The following is a 15,061-nucleotide window of genomic DNA, read 5'->3' as shown; positions in this document are numbered from 1 at the left end:
GTTAGGGCCCGGCTCACACAGAGGAGCTTATTTCATGGATGCGCGGTGAGTAAGGCACTGTCCCCTCGGTCGAATGAATGTGTGAGTGAATGGTAGCTCCACGACTTTGTGTTACGGAGCTTGTTTGGGCCCTAATCTGCGGTTCCGGTTCTGTCATATGGCATAACGGTGATTGGACTTTTGTCCACCAGTTCGGGGTTCTATACCGAAACGCCTTAGCTAAGACAGATTTGGTCCCATAAGGGGCACGGCCAGATGGGCATCTGATTGTTTTCTTTGTTTGATTGAAGGGCCGAGTCAGGGAAAAGAGAAATGGGTCACGCTAGCAGCAAGGACCTGTATGTTAGAGGACTTAAGAAATTACTTGCCGCCCGTAGCAGCAGGGTGAGCAAAGAGCAATTAGATAAATTTTTAGAATTTGTGAAGGAAGTTTGCCCGTGGTTTCCAGATGAAGGTACCGTCAGCTTGGAAACTTGGGAAAAGGTTGGAGAACGATTACAAGGCTATTATACTGTCCAAGGACCTCAGCGGGTCCCTGTAGAAACATTCGGACTGTGGACTCTGATCAGAGATTGCTTAGATCTTAAAAGGGAAGGCTGTAAGCTGGAAAAAGTAAAACAGGCTGGAAATGAGAAAACTCTTCCATCTGCCGCCTCTCCAGAGGAGAAAGAGGAGGGGGAGGGAGTCAGATATGCAGAGGGACTTGCTAAGCACAATAAAGAGTCTGTTCGTCAGAAACCTCCAGATAAACACTGGGAAGATTTAGACCCTCAAGATCAGGAAGATTTAGAAGTGGCTGCGGCTCAAAAAAGCAGGCGGCTTGTAGATCCTATATTTACACTTGCAGACCAGATAAAGATGATTCAGAGACAGTTGGTCGAGCTTAAAGTTGCTGTGGGTAAAGAAAATTGTCCTCTGGGTCCCCAGATTTCTTTAAGAGATCAGTGGAATCCTCGGGGTAAAGACCTCCCCATAATTAAAGCCTCCGCCAGGTTACGTTAAGCCAGGTTTGGACTCTGTTGTGCGCTCCCCTCTTCAATTGGCTTGCGAAGAGGCTCATAAGCAGGGAGAGTCTTTAGAACAATTTGGAGTATATCCTGTCTTTGACAGGCTTGATCAGACAGAAAACAGAATTAGAAAATGGAGACCTTTTCAGTGGAAACAAGTAAAGAAATTAAAAAAAGTTTGCGCACAGTACAGTCCTATTGCCCCTTTTACCAGGGCAATTTTAGATGCCCTGTCTAGTAAAACATTGATGGTTCAGTGGTAGAATTCTCGCCTGCCATGCAGGAGGCCCAGGTTTGATTCCCGACCTCCCTATTAACCTTTTAGTACAGGAGCAGCTTGATAAAGGCCATATAATTGAATCTACTTCACCCTAGAATTCGCCCATTTTTGTAATTAAGAAAAAGTCAAAAAAATGGAGATTGTTACAAGATTTAAAAAAAGTAAATGAAACTAGCCTATGAAAAGGTATCAGTGGCGAGTTCTTCCTCAAGGCATGGCAAATAGCCCCACCTTGTGTCAGAAGTTTGTTAGTAAAGCAATTGATAACACCAGAAAACAGTTTCCTTCTGTTTACATCATTCATTATATGGATGACATTTTGTTGGCCTGTAAGAAAGAAGGGGTATTGTTAGCTTGCTTTGTGAATATGAAAGAAAACCTTCTGGCCTTGGGTTTTATTATTGCACCCGAGAAAGTACAGAGAAGTGAGCCTTATTCTTACTTGGGATTTCAGTTGTTTGCTCAGTATTTCACTCCACAAAAGATAGAACTTAGGAAAGATCATCTTAAATCTCTTAATGATTTTCAAAAGTTGTTGGGAGATATTAATTGGTTGCGCCCTTCTTTGGGATTAACTACTGGAGATCTTAAACCACTGTTTGAAATTTTAAAAGGAGATTCTGATCCGACCTCCCCCAGGTCTCTTACTGAGCCTGCACGGAAGGCTCTCACTAAGGTTGAGAAAGCCATTCAGCAACAGCATGTTTCCTTTTTAGATTATTCTAAACCTCTATATGTGTATATTTTAGATACCAAACACACGCCCACGGCGGTGTTATGGCAAGAAGGGCCACTTAGATGGATACATCTCCATGTGGCTGCTCAAAAGATTCTTACTCCTTATTATGAATTTGTGGCCAGTTTGATTCAGGAGAGCCGCTTGAAAGCTCGAAAATATTATGGGAAGGAGCCAGATTCTATTGTTATCCCTTTTACAAAAACGCAGATTCAAGGCCTGATGCAGTTTACAGATAGTTTTACCATCGCCTTGGCTCATTTTGCGGGAACTTTGGATAATCATTATCCTAAACATAAATTACTTCAATTTTTTCAACATCGTGATCCCATTTTTCCTTCAATTGTGTCCCATGCTCCTCTTCCTGCTGTACCTAATGTTTTTACTGATGGATCTAGCAATGGTGTAGCTGTCTATGCACTCAATAAAAAAGTCACCAAGAGAGTGCAGACACCTCCAGCCTCAGCTCAAATTGTTGAGCTTCGAGCAGTTCATATGGTATTGCTTGATTTTGCTTCCCAATCTTTTAATTTATTCTCTGACAGCCATTATGTGGTTCGTGCCATCAGAAATTTAGAAATAGTACCTTTTATTAGCACCAGTAATCCTGTTATTCAGGATTTGTTTCTTCAGATACAGCAAGCCATTCAGCTGCGCTGTGAAAAATTTTACATTGGCCATATTAGAGCTCACTCTAATCTTCCAGGCCCTTTAGCCTTAGGAAATCAAATCGCAGATTCTGCCACACAGATCATTGCCTTGACTCAAATAGAAAAGGCACAAAAGGCTCATAGCCTCCACCATCAAAACAGCCAGAGCCTAAGATTACAGTATAAGATCCCCAGAGAAGCAGCACGCCAGATAGTAAAACAATGTCCAGATTGTTCACATTTGCAGCCTGTGCCTCATTATAGAGTCAACCCTCGAGGCTTATGTCCTAATGATCTATGGCAAATGGATGTAACTCATATACCTGAATTTAGAAAATTAAAATATGTTCATGTCTCCATAGACACATTTTCTGGCTTTATTGTGGCTACCGCTCAAATTGGAGAGGCCACATCTCATGTTATTAGACATTGTCTTGCTGCTTTTGCTATGATTGGAACACCTAAAAAACTTAAAACAGATAATGGCTCAGGTTATACCAGCAAAAAATTTTCTTTATTTTGCCAGCAATTCTCGATCAATCATGTTACTGGCATTCCTTACAATCCCCAGGGGCAAGGGATTGTTGAACACACTCATGGCACATTAAAGATCAATTTACAAAAAATCAAAAAGGGGGAGTTATATCCCCTGACGCCCCATAATTACCTGTCTCATTCTCTCTTTATTCAAAATTTTTTGACTCTGGATGCCCATGGTAAGAGTGCTGCGGAGCGCTTTTGGCATCCTTCTACTGCCACTCAGGCTTTGGTCAAATGGAAAGACCCACTTACGGGCTCTTGGCAAGGCCCAGATCCAGTCCTCATATGGGGCCGAGGACATGTTTGTGTTTTTCCACAGGATGTAGAAGACCCTCGGTGGCTGCCAGAATGATTGGTGCGACATGTGGACCCTCTACCTGCTGATGACATTGATGACCCTCAGCAATGCAGAAGACCAGACGTATTGGGCCTATGTACCTGATCCACCAATCCTCCACCCTGCTGTATGGGAAGGTCCTGAGATTCCAGTCTATGTCAATGATACTCACGCCCTAGGATTGCCTTCTGATGGACACATGAAACAACATTTGGAAAAGAATTTTACTTATAATGGCATAGGAATAGGTTTACCTATTTGTTTTGCTAAAAATAAGTCTGTTTCTGGGTGCTTGCGCAGTTCTCTTGATTTTATGCACCTTAATGACTCTTTAATTGGATGGACTATTCGTCTCCAGACGCTAGGCGATTGGTCTGGAGGGCGCAAGATAAATCTGCCCGTCCCCCCATCGCGTCCATCTTGCAACAAGAAACGGAAATTGAACACAGAGACTGTTCCATGGAAGGACTGTCCTGGCAATAATCCTTTTCGTTATGACATCCTTGGCACAGACTGATATATCATTGACTGGTCAAGGAGTACTCAGGCAGGATGGGCTCGAGACTTGATTCCTGGATTTTGGACTTCTGATACACAGTATCAGCAAAACTCAATATGGAGACTTATGGGTGTTATGGATGTGATTCTTCATATACTTGATACAATTCTAGAAGATGGGACTAAAAGTTGGGCTTATATCTGTGTTAATGTATCTGCTTGTGTTCCTTCCCCATATGCATTTTTGATTGGAAATATTAATGTACACTTTGTAGAAAATCAATTTAATGTTTCCTGTAATAATTGTTCTTTAACAAATTGTATTTCTTGGGTGCCGTTAGGAACTAATGTTATGATACTTAAACAACCATCTTTTGTTATGCTTCCTGTTAATATTTCTGGACCTTTGTATGCTGAAAGAAGTTTGCAGGTTTTCAAAGAAATTGAGTATGCTTTGAGTAGACAAAAGCGGTTCATTGGACTTCTGATTGCAGGAATTATGGCTTTAGTTACTATTATTACAACTGCTACTACAGCAGCTGTGGCTCTTTCTCAGACTATTCAGAATGCTCATTATGTCAATACTCTTACAAAGAATGTTACTGTAGCCTTAGGCACTCAAGAAGATGTAGATCTAAAATTAGAACAAAAGGTAAATGCTCTTTATGATACAGTTCAATATATGGGAGATGTAATTCAAAGTATAAAGGTTAAATCTCATTTGGAATGTCATTCAGAATATCATTGGATTTGTGTTACTTCTAAAAAGTATAATAATAGTCAATATGATTGGAGTCGGGTTCGTTCACATCTTCAGGGAATCTGGCATGATGCTAATGTGTCTCTGGATATGCTTCAGCTTCATGAGGAAATTCAAAGTATGAGAGAAGCTGAACCCTTGAAATTTGATGTAGCTCAGGCTGCTTCTGATTTTATTGATGTTCTTAGGAATGCTATGCCATCTATGCCTCATATTACCTATTCTGCTATGATTTTTCTTATATTGGGCATCTGTGTCTGTTTGGTTCTGTGCCTACTCCCCATCCTCATTAAATGTTTCATCAGCAGGATGTTAGACTTGCGAGCTGACATCCATCAGCTTGAACTTAAGACAAGGCCTTGAGTCTCTCTCTCCCCCTTGTGTGTATTGGGACGGGTTAGCCAAAGACGGGTAAATCCTGGGAGGTCCTTCAACACCTAAGACAGGGCTTGTATTAGAAAATACAAGTTCCAAAGTCGGGTTACTTGATGAGACAGACCTGGGGTACCTAATACAGGCACTGTCGCCTTGTTTCTCCTGTAATATGGATTTTGCTTCTATAAAATAAAAAAGGGGGAGATGTGGGGAGCCATGATTTCTTGTTGCTTTGGAGCCTTGCAGACTGGCTCAGTTTATGATTAATTTGTTTCAGCTCCTAAGGCATTATCTCTGCTTGCATCTGGAGGGTACTTACAAGTTGCTGAGGAATGTGGTGGGAAGGGCCAGTTTCTCGGACATAGATCACTGAGCGCTATCAGGATAATAGATAGGCTCTGCCATGGGATAATTGCTTTGGGGAGCTTTTAGTGATTTGTAGTGTCTATCTTAAAGTTAAAAATTTACGTTCAATGATGTAATGCATTTCTGTAACTGCTAAGCTGCATGTACTCAGATGGTATAAATTGGTGAAGAAAAGTAAACTCGGTGCTTCAGGATCACTGAAGACCGGCCGCATCATCATTTGTGTGAGTGTCTTTTTTCATTCCCACTCCCCCATTCAGGTACTGTTCAATTTTGGCGGCTGGCCCGCCACATACCACCTCATTTCTGTCAGAATGTCTATCATCAATACATCAACAAACAACAAGTCCTGCCCAGGATGAGGAGAAAAGGAAAACCTCATTCATTTTGGTTGAATTATAATTTGTGTAGCCACCATGGAGGTTTCTCAAAATATTAAAATAGAACTACCTTATGATCCAGCAATCACACTCCTGTGTTTTTATCTAATGAAATCCAAAACACCAGTTTAAAAAAAATATATGTTGTCACCCCAATAAATTAATATATATATATATATATATATATATATATATATATATATATGTATATATATATATATACCCCTATGTTAACTTCAGTGGTATTTACAATAGCCAAGATATGGAAACAAACAAAATGTTCATCAATAGGCAATTGGATAAAGAAATTGTGGTACATTTACACAATGGAATATTATTCAGCCATAAAAAATAATGAAATTGTACCATTTGAAACAATGTGGATGGACCTCAAGGATATTATGCTAGGTGAAATAAGTCAGATTAAGAAAGACAAATACCACATGATCTGACTTATATGTGGAATTTACAGAACAGAATAAACGAAAAAACAGAGACAGATCATCAAAATGGTGGAATGAGGTGAGCCTCTGGAAATCTCCCCTGAAATTTACAACAAATTGAACAACTACAACTCTACAAATGACTCCCTGCACAGCAAACAGGCACGACAAAGAGCCTCACTACAGAATTCACCTAAAGGTGGGCAAATTGAGCAAGCAGGGGAGGAGGGAAGGGAGAAGTGTGGAGACGGAGCCGCACGGGTGCAGCACGCAGACTGCATACCTGGCTCAGTGCTCCCATCTTGCTGCATCCCGGAACTACCACAGCTGTGGGAGAGGGAAAAACTCGGACTGCTAGGGCTCTGCTTATGGCCCACAGGGCTGAGGGGACAGCACGTAACACGGCTGAACCCAACGATCATGGCAGAGACCTCAGGGCAAAGAGTGAGGGAAGAAGGCTGAAAACAGTGGTTTAAGCCCTCACTGCCACAGAGAATGGAAGCCTTAGGCATTGAGACTAGACGCCGCCTCCCTACCCTCCCAGAGCTCGCCCCACCACAACCTGCCCAGTGCTAGAAACGGAACAGTAGCAGTGTCAGATCAAAAGAACAGAATATTTGCAGTTCTGAGAACTGTGGTCCACAGACACAGATTCGCAGCCCAACTAGTTCTGGCACAGGGGAGGGATCTGTGGAAGCAGGACTGGCTGTGGTGGTAGTTGCCGCCATTGCTCTGGGCCACCTCTCCCAACTCACCTTGCCCCTGTCCCGACCTATCTGGGCGGATCCCTGCAGGAGTAAACAGAACTGCTGAAACACACGGGTTATGAATCTGGCACAGGAACAGCTTTGGAACTTCAAAAGCTCTCCGCATCCCCACAGGAATGTGGTGCCCTATGACAGAGGCGAACTGTTAACAGAGGAGAAGCCCACCTTCCAGGAAATCCCCCTCTCATGTGAGAAGCTGGAATAGTGCAGAGAAAACATAACACTACAGTGTGAGAGAGAAAAAAGTGCTGCAGTCGGAGAGCAAATAAAACATTCTACCAACACGTACTGGAAAATAAAAGAGAGACCTTTTCCTATGAACCTGTTGCAGAACCCACTCCTGCAGATGTCTAGGAAGAGAAATAATAAATCAGTAATTGCCATGAATAACCAAGAGAACAAAACAGCTCAGAAAGAAAGTGAAAAGTCTCCAGAAAATGAAGTTAATCTTATGGAAATATGTGAGTGAAATGACAGAGAATTCAAGATTGCAGTTCTGAAAAAACTCAACAAGATGTACGAAAACACAGGTAGGCAGTTTAATGAACTCAGAAATGCAATCAAAGAACATGAGCATTTTACAAAAGAGATTGAAATTTTAAAAAAGAACAAAATAGAATTTCTGGAGATTAAGAACACAAAGGAAGAAATGAAGAATGAAATAGCCAGTTTAGGTGGTAGAATTGACCAGATGGAGGAAAGAATCAGTGACATCGAAGATCGAAACCTGGAAATGACACGGATGGAAGAAGAAAGAGACTTGAGACTTAAAAGAAATGAAAGAACTCTACAAGACCTTTCTGACTCCATCAGAAAGAGCAATATAAGAATAATGGGCATACCAGAAGGAGAAGAAAGAGAGAAGGAAACAGAGAGTATATTCAAACAAATAGTTGGCGAGAAATTTCCAAACTTCTGGAAAGAACTGGATCCTTGAATCCAAGAAGCAAGCAAAACACCTAATTACCTCAACCCCAACAGGTCTTCTCCAAGGCACACTGCATTGAACTTGTCAAAAATCAACGCCAAAGAAAAAATCCTCAAGGCAGCCAGGGAAAAGAAGACAGTAACCTACAAAGGAACGCCCATTAGACTATCATCAGATTTTTCAGGAGAAACCCTACAAGCCTGGAGGGAGTGAAACCAAATATTCAAACTATTGAAGAGGGAAATTATGAGCCAAAAATAATATACCCAGCAAAGATATCCTTTAGATATGAAAGAGGAATAAAGACCATTCCAGATATGCAGAAGCTGAGGGAATTTTCTAATACACGACCTACACTACAAGAAATACTAAAGGAGTCTATTCGACCACCATCAACAGGGACAATTTGTGGCAAACAAAACATAAAAAGGGGGAGAATAAAGGCCTAAACCGGAATATGGGAATGGAGAAAGTAAGCGTACTAAAGAAAATGGAATACTCTAAATATCACACATTCTTTTACTTAAACTTAAGGGTAACAACTTAAGAAAAATCCAGAACTGAAATATATACTGTAATAAAAGAAGAAACAGAGGGAAACATCATAGAATACCACCATACAGAAATAATAGACAATAACAAAAAGGCAAAGAAACAAAGCAGAACAAATGAAACCCAAGGCCAGCAGAAGAAAGGACATAACAAAAATCAGAGTAGAACTAAATGAAATAGAGAACAACAAGGCAATGGAAAATATTAATGTGACAAAGAGCTGGTTCTTTGAAAAGATTAACAAAATTGGCAAACTCATGGCTAGGCTCACTAAGATAAAAAGAGAGAAGACACTAACAAACAAAATCAGAAATGAAAAAGGGAAAGTTATCGCGCATGTCACAGAAATACAAAGGATCATCCAAGAATACTATGAAGAACTATATGCCACCAAGTTCCATTACCTAGAAGAAATGGGCAACTTCTTAGAAACATATAGCCTTCCAAGGCTGAACCATAAAGAACTGGAAAATCTAAACAGAACAATCACCAGTGACGAAATTGAATCAGTCATCCAAAACCTTGCCAAAAGCAAAGGTCCAGGACCAGATGGCTTCACTGGTGAATTCTACCTAACATTCAAAGAGGATCTAATACCAATCCTTCTCAAACTCTTCCAAAAAATTGAAGAAGAGACAGTACTCCCTAACTCATTTTATGAGGCCAGCATTACGCTGATACCAAAACCTGGTAACAACAGCACAAAAAAGAAAACTACAGATCAATATCTCTGATGAATGCAGATGCAAAAATCCTAAACAAAGTTCTAGCAAATCAACACAACAATGCATTAAAAAGATCATTCATCACGACCAAGTGGGTTTCATCCCCAGGGCACAAGGATGGTTCAACATCCGCAATTCCATCAATGTGATACATCACTTAAACAAAATAAAGGACAAAAATCATATGATTATATTAATTGATGCAGAAAACGCATTTGACAAGAAACAACATCCATTTATGATGAAAACACTTAATAAAATAGGTATAGAAGGAAAATAACTTAACATAATAAAGGTCATATATGACAAGCCCTCAGCTAACCTCATAATTAATAGTGAAAAACTGAAGCCCTTTGCTCTATGTTAAGGAACACAACAGGGCTGTCCCCTATCACCTCTGCTTTTCAACGTAGTGTTGGAAGTCCTTGCCAGAGCAATCAGGCAAGAGAAAGAAATAAAAGGCATCCACATTGGGAATGAAGAAGTTAAATTATCACTCTTTGCAGATGACATGATGCTATATATAGAAAATCCTAAAGACTCCACCAAGAAGCTCTTAGAAACAAAAAACGAATACAGTCAAGTTGCTGGCTACAAAATCAACGTACAAAAGTCCATTGCATTCCTATATACTAACAATGAAATCTCAGAAAAAGAAATACAAAAAACAATTCCTTTTGCAATTGCAGCAAAAAGAATAAAATACCTAGGAATAAACTTAACCAATGATGTGAAGGAACTATATGCTGAAAACTATAAGACATTTTTGAAAGAAATTGAAGAAGAAAAAAAGAAATGGAAAGACATTCCGTGCTCATGGATTGGAAGAATCAACATAGTTAAAATGGCCATATTACCCAAAGCAATATACAGATTTAATGCAATCCCCATCAAAATCCCAATGGCATTTTTTAAAGAAATAGAACAAAAAATCATCAGATTTGTTTGGAACCACAAAAGACCCCGAATAGCCTAAGCAATCTTAAGAAAGAAGAACAATACTGGAGGTATCACACTCCCTGACTTTAGCTTGTACTACAGGACAACAAGAATCAAAACAGCATGGTATTGGCAGAAAAACTGACACATAGACCAATGGAATAGAATTGAGAACCCAGAAATAAAATTACATTAATATGGACAGATAATTTTTGACAAAGAAGCTAAAAACATACAATGGAGGAAAGACAGCCTCTTCTATAAATGGTGCTGTGAGAATTGGAAAGCCACATGCAAAAGAATGAAACTGGACTGCTATCTGTCATCATGTACCAAAATTAATTCAAAATGGATCAAAGACTTAAGCATAAGACCTGATACAATAAACTGCATAGAAGAAAACATAGGTACTAAACTTATGGACCTTGGGTTCAAAGAGCATTTTATGAATTTGCCTCCAAAGGCAATGGAAGTAAAAGCTAAAATAAACGAATGGGACTATATAAAACTTAAAACCTTCTGCACAGCAAAAGAAACCATCGACAAAATAAAGAGGCCACCAACTGAATGGGAGAAGATTTTTGCAAATAGTGCCTCCGATAAGGGGCTAATATCCAAAATATACAAGGAACACATGAAAGTCAACAACAAAAAACAAACAGCCCAATTGAAAAATGGGTAGAGGACCTGAAGAGACATTTCTCCAAAGAGGACATACAAATGGCAAATAGACATATGAAAAAATGCTCAACATCACTAATCATCAGAGAAATGCAAATAAAAACCACAATGAGATATAACCTCACCCCAGTTAGAATGGCTATCATCAACAAGACAAATAGTAACAGGTGTTGGAGAGGCTGTGGAGAAAAAGGAACCCGCATAAACTATTGGTGGGAATGCAGACTCATGCACTCGCTATGGAAGACAGTGTGGAGTTTCCTCAAAAAATTACAGATAGAATTATAGTATGACCCAGCAATCCCACTCCTAGGTGTCTCCCAAAAAAATCTGAAAACACTTATCCATAAAGACACGTTAGCTCCAATGTTCATTGCAGCTTTTTTTATGGTGACCAAGACATGGAAACAACCAAAATGTCCTTCGATAGATGAATGGATAAATAAGTTGTGGTATATATACACAATGGAATACTATTTGGCGGTAAGATTAGATGAAATAGGACCATTTGTGACAACATGGATGGATCTTGAGATTATAAAGCTAAGCGAAATAAGTCAGACAGAAAAAGCAGAGAAACATATGATTTCACTAATATGTGGTATATGAACCAAAAACAACAAAAGAACAAGACAAACAAATGAGAAACAAGAACTCATAGACACAGACAATAGTTTAGTGGTTACCAGAGGGTAAGGGGGGAGGGGTGTGGTAGATGAGGGTAAAGAGGATCAAATATATGGTGATGGAAGAACTGACTCTGGGTGGTGAACACACAATGATATTTATACATGATGTAATATAGAATTGTATACGTGTAATCTATGTACCTTTGCTAACAATTGTCACCCCAATAAACTTTAGTTTTTAAAAAAAAAACAGAAATAGACTCATAAACACAGAGAACAAACTGATAGTTGCTAGATGTGAGAGGCTTTAGTAGATGGGTGAGAAAGGTGAAGAGATTAGAAGTACAAATTGGTAGTCAGAAAATAGGCATGGGGATGTGAAATACAGTGTGGGGAATGCAGTCAATAATGTTGTACAGACTATACAGGGTGTCACATAGGTACTGGAATTATCAGGGGATCACTTCATATGTTACATAAATGCCTAACCACTGCAGTGTACACCTGAAGTAAATATAAAATAATATTAATGTCAAATATGTATTTATTATATATTATTAATTTATATATATTAATATGATATATATGTATGTATATACACAAACACACACACACACACACACACACACACACACACACACACACGATGTCAAAGAACATATACCATGAATTGCATTCATCTTTTGTTATCGGTATATGTTGGGTATTACAATTTTAATACAGTGTTTTCCTTTCTGAAAATATGTATACATTTTTTTGGCACCCTCTGCATATATAATCATGAGATGTAAGGTACAGCATAGGGACTATGAGGTCCAACAATTCAGTTTGCGAACTTGTTGCAATGATGTTACTAACCTTTTTTGATATCAGAGGGATTATTCATTATTAATTTGTACCAACTGGACAAACACTTAACAAAGTTTACTACTTGGAACTAATGAAAATTCTCCCTGAAAAAGTTAGACTACCTGAACTTTTTGCCAACAATTCATGTCTCTTGCATCACAACAATGCACCAGTTAACACGGCAATGTCTGTGAGGGAGTTAGTTAGCCCATAAACAAATATCTGTATTGGAACGCTCTCCCTACTCAGCTGATCTGGCCCCCAGTGACTTCTTTCTTTACCCAAGGATAAAGCAAATATTGAAAGGAAGACATTTTGATGACATTCAGGACATCAAGGGTAATATAATGACAGCTCTGATGGCCATTGCAGAAAAAGAGTTCCAAAATTGCTTTGAAGGGTGGAGTAAGTGCTAGCATTGGTGCATATCTTCCCAAGGGGAGTACTTCGAAGGTGACCGTAGTGATATTCAGCATGAGGTATGTAGCACTTTTTCTAGGATGAGTTAGCGATCTCAATTGTCAGAACTCATATAGTCAGTGGTATTGTAATAGCTATGTACAATGTCAGATGCATAGTAGTTATGTAGGGATTATCACTTTGTGAGGGTTGTAAATGTCTAATCATGTTGTTTTGGAGCCCAAACCCATATTCTTAGTTACTACACCTGAAACTAATAAACAAATTTTTAAAAAACACTAAAAATTTTCTGCAGAGCAAAGGAAATCATCAACAAAATGAAAATACAACCTACTGAATGGGAGAAGATGTTCGCCATTGATACATCTGATAAGGGGTAGTATCCAAAATTTACAAAGAAGCCATACAACTCAGCACCACAATAACAAGCAATACAGTTAAATGATGGGCAGAGGACCTGAATAGGTATGTCTGCAAAGAGGATATACAGATGGTCAGTAGATACATGAAGATGCTTAACATCACAAATCATCTGATAAATGCAAATAAAAACCACAGTGAGATATCATCTGACACCTATCTGAACTGCCATCGTCAATAAATCAAGGAACAACAAATGTTGACGAGGGTGTAGATAAAAGGAACACTTGTACACTGTTGGTGGGATTACAAATTGGTGCAGCTACTATGAAAAACAGATTGGAGGTTCCTCAAAAAATTAAAAATAGAACTACCTTATGACCCAGTAATTCCACTTCTGTACAAAAGAATTCTAAAACACATATACAAACAGATATGTGCGCCCTTATGTTCATTGCAGCATTATTTACAATAGCCAAGATATGGAAGCAACACAAGTGCCCATCAAAGTACAATTGTATAAAGAAGTAGTGTTATATATAAAAAATGGAATATTACTTGGCCATAAAAAATGAAATCTTACCATTTTTGAGAACATGGATGGACGTAGAGGATATTATGCTAAGTTAAATAAGTCAGAGAAGACAAATACCACATGATACCATATGATTTCACTTATATGTGGAATCTAAACAAAATAAATGAACAAACAAAACAAATACTGAGAACAAACTGATCATTGCAAGATTGGAGGGGAGCTTGTAGGGCTGAATGTAAAAAGTGAAGGGATTAAGAAGTACAAATTGGCAGCTACAGAATAATCATGATGATATAAAGTACCTCATAGGGAATATAGTTAATAGTATTGTAATAATTACATATAATGTCAGGAGTTTACTAGTCTAATCAAGGGTGACCATTTTTTAAACTATGTAAATGTCTAGCCACTGTGCTGTACACCTGAAACTAATATAAAGTAAAATTTAATATCAACTCTAACTGAAGAAGAAGAAAAAAGTAGCTGTCATATGACTGAATCTGACTGTCACATTTAATGTGGCTACATGCCTACAAGAACTGTCAAAATTTACTTCTGGGTTTTATAGCAACATAGAGAATCCCCTCAAAATCCACCCCCCTCTTTTCTACCTTCTTCTATACCAAATTACTTTCTCATTTATTCGTTCCACATTGCTGGCAGGTAAGAAGGTAACATATTGCGAGAACTTCTTTTAGCATGGGCAGCAATGGAAGGGGAAATAATGTCACAGTAAATCCAAAAGCCATTCCATTTTGGATTTGAAATCCCTTCTATGATCAGAATGGCAGATGTACTGTGAACTCATTAAGGGTTTCCCTGAACAGTGTTGAAATCATCCTCAAGAACACAATAAGAAGGGAGGAGATAGACCAGAGAACACAGTGGCTAACCAAGGAAGACTATCTGAGAAAGATAAATACTCCATAGATAACCCACAACAGAGGTAATGAAGAAAACAAGTATTACAGAAGGGTGACAGAGGGAGGGAGAGGGAGAGGGAAATAACCCTGAGGCCTTACATATTCCATACATGAGACCATAAAGACCATTATACAAAAGGATAGTATCTACTATTTTTTGTGTTTACTGACAGCTATTGTGCTAAGCTCTTCGCACAATCATGTTAATCCATATAACAATCCTGTGTGATAGATGCTGCTATCTTCCCCATTTCCCTATGAGTAAGCTGAGGCTCAGAAACATTAAGTGATTTCTCCAAGACTGCACAGCTAGAAGTTATTTGAGCTGGGATATGAACCGAGTACTATCTGGAGCCAAAACCCATATTCTTAATTTCT

This window comes from Rhinolophus ferrumequinum, chromosome X (genome assembly GCF_004115265.2).
Source record: "Rhinolophus ferrumequinum isolate MPI-CBG mRhiFer1 chromosome X, mRhiFer1_v1.p, whole genome shotgun sequence".
Lineage (NCBI taxonomy): Eukaryota > Metazoa > Chordata > Mammalia > Chiroptera > Rhinolophidae > Rhinolophus > Rhinolophus ferrumequinum.
Note: the sequence above shows the minus strand (reverse complement) of the source record.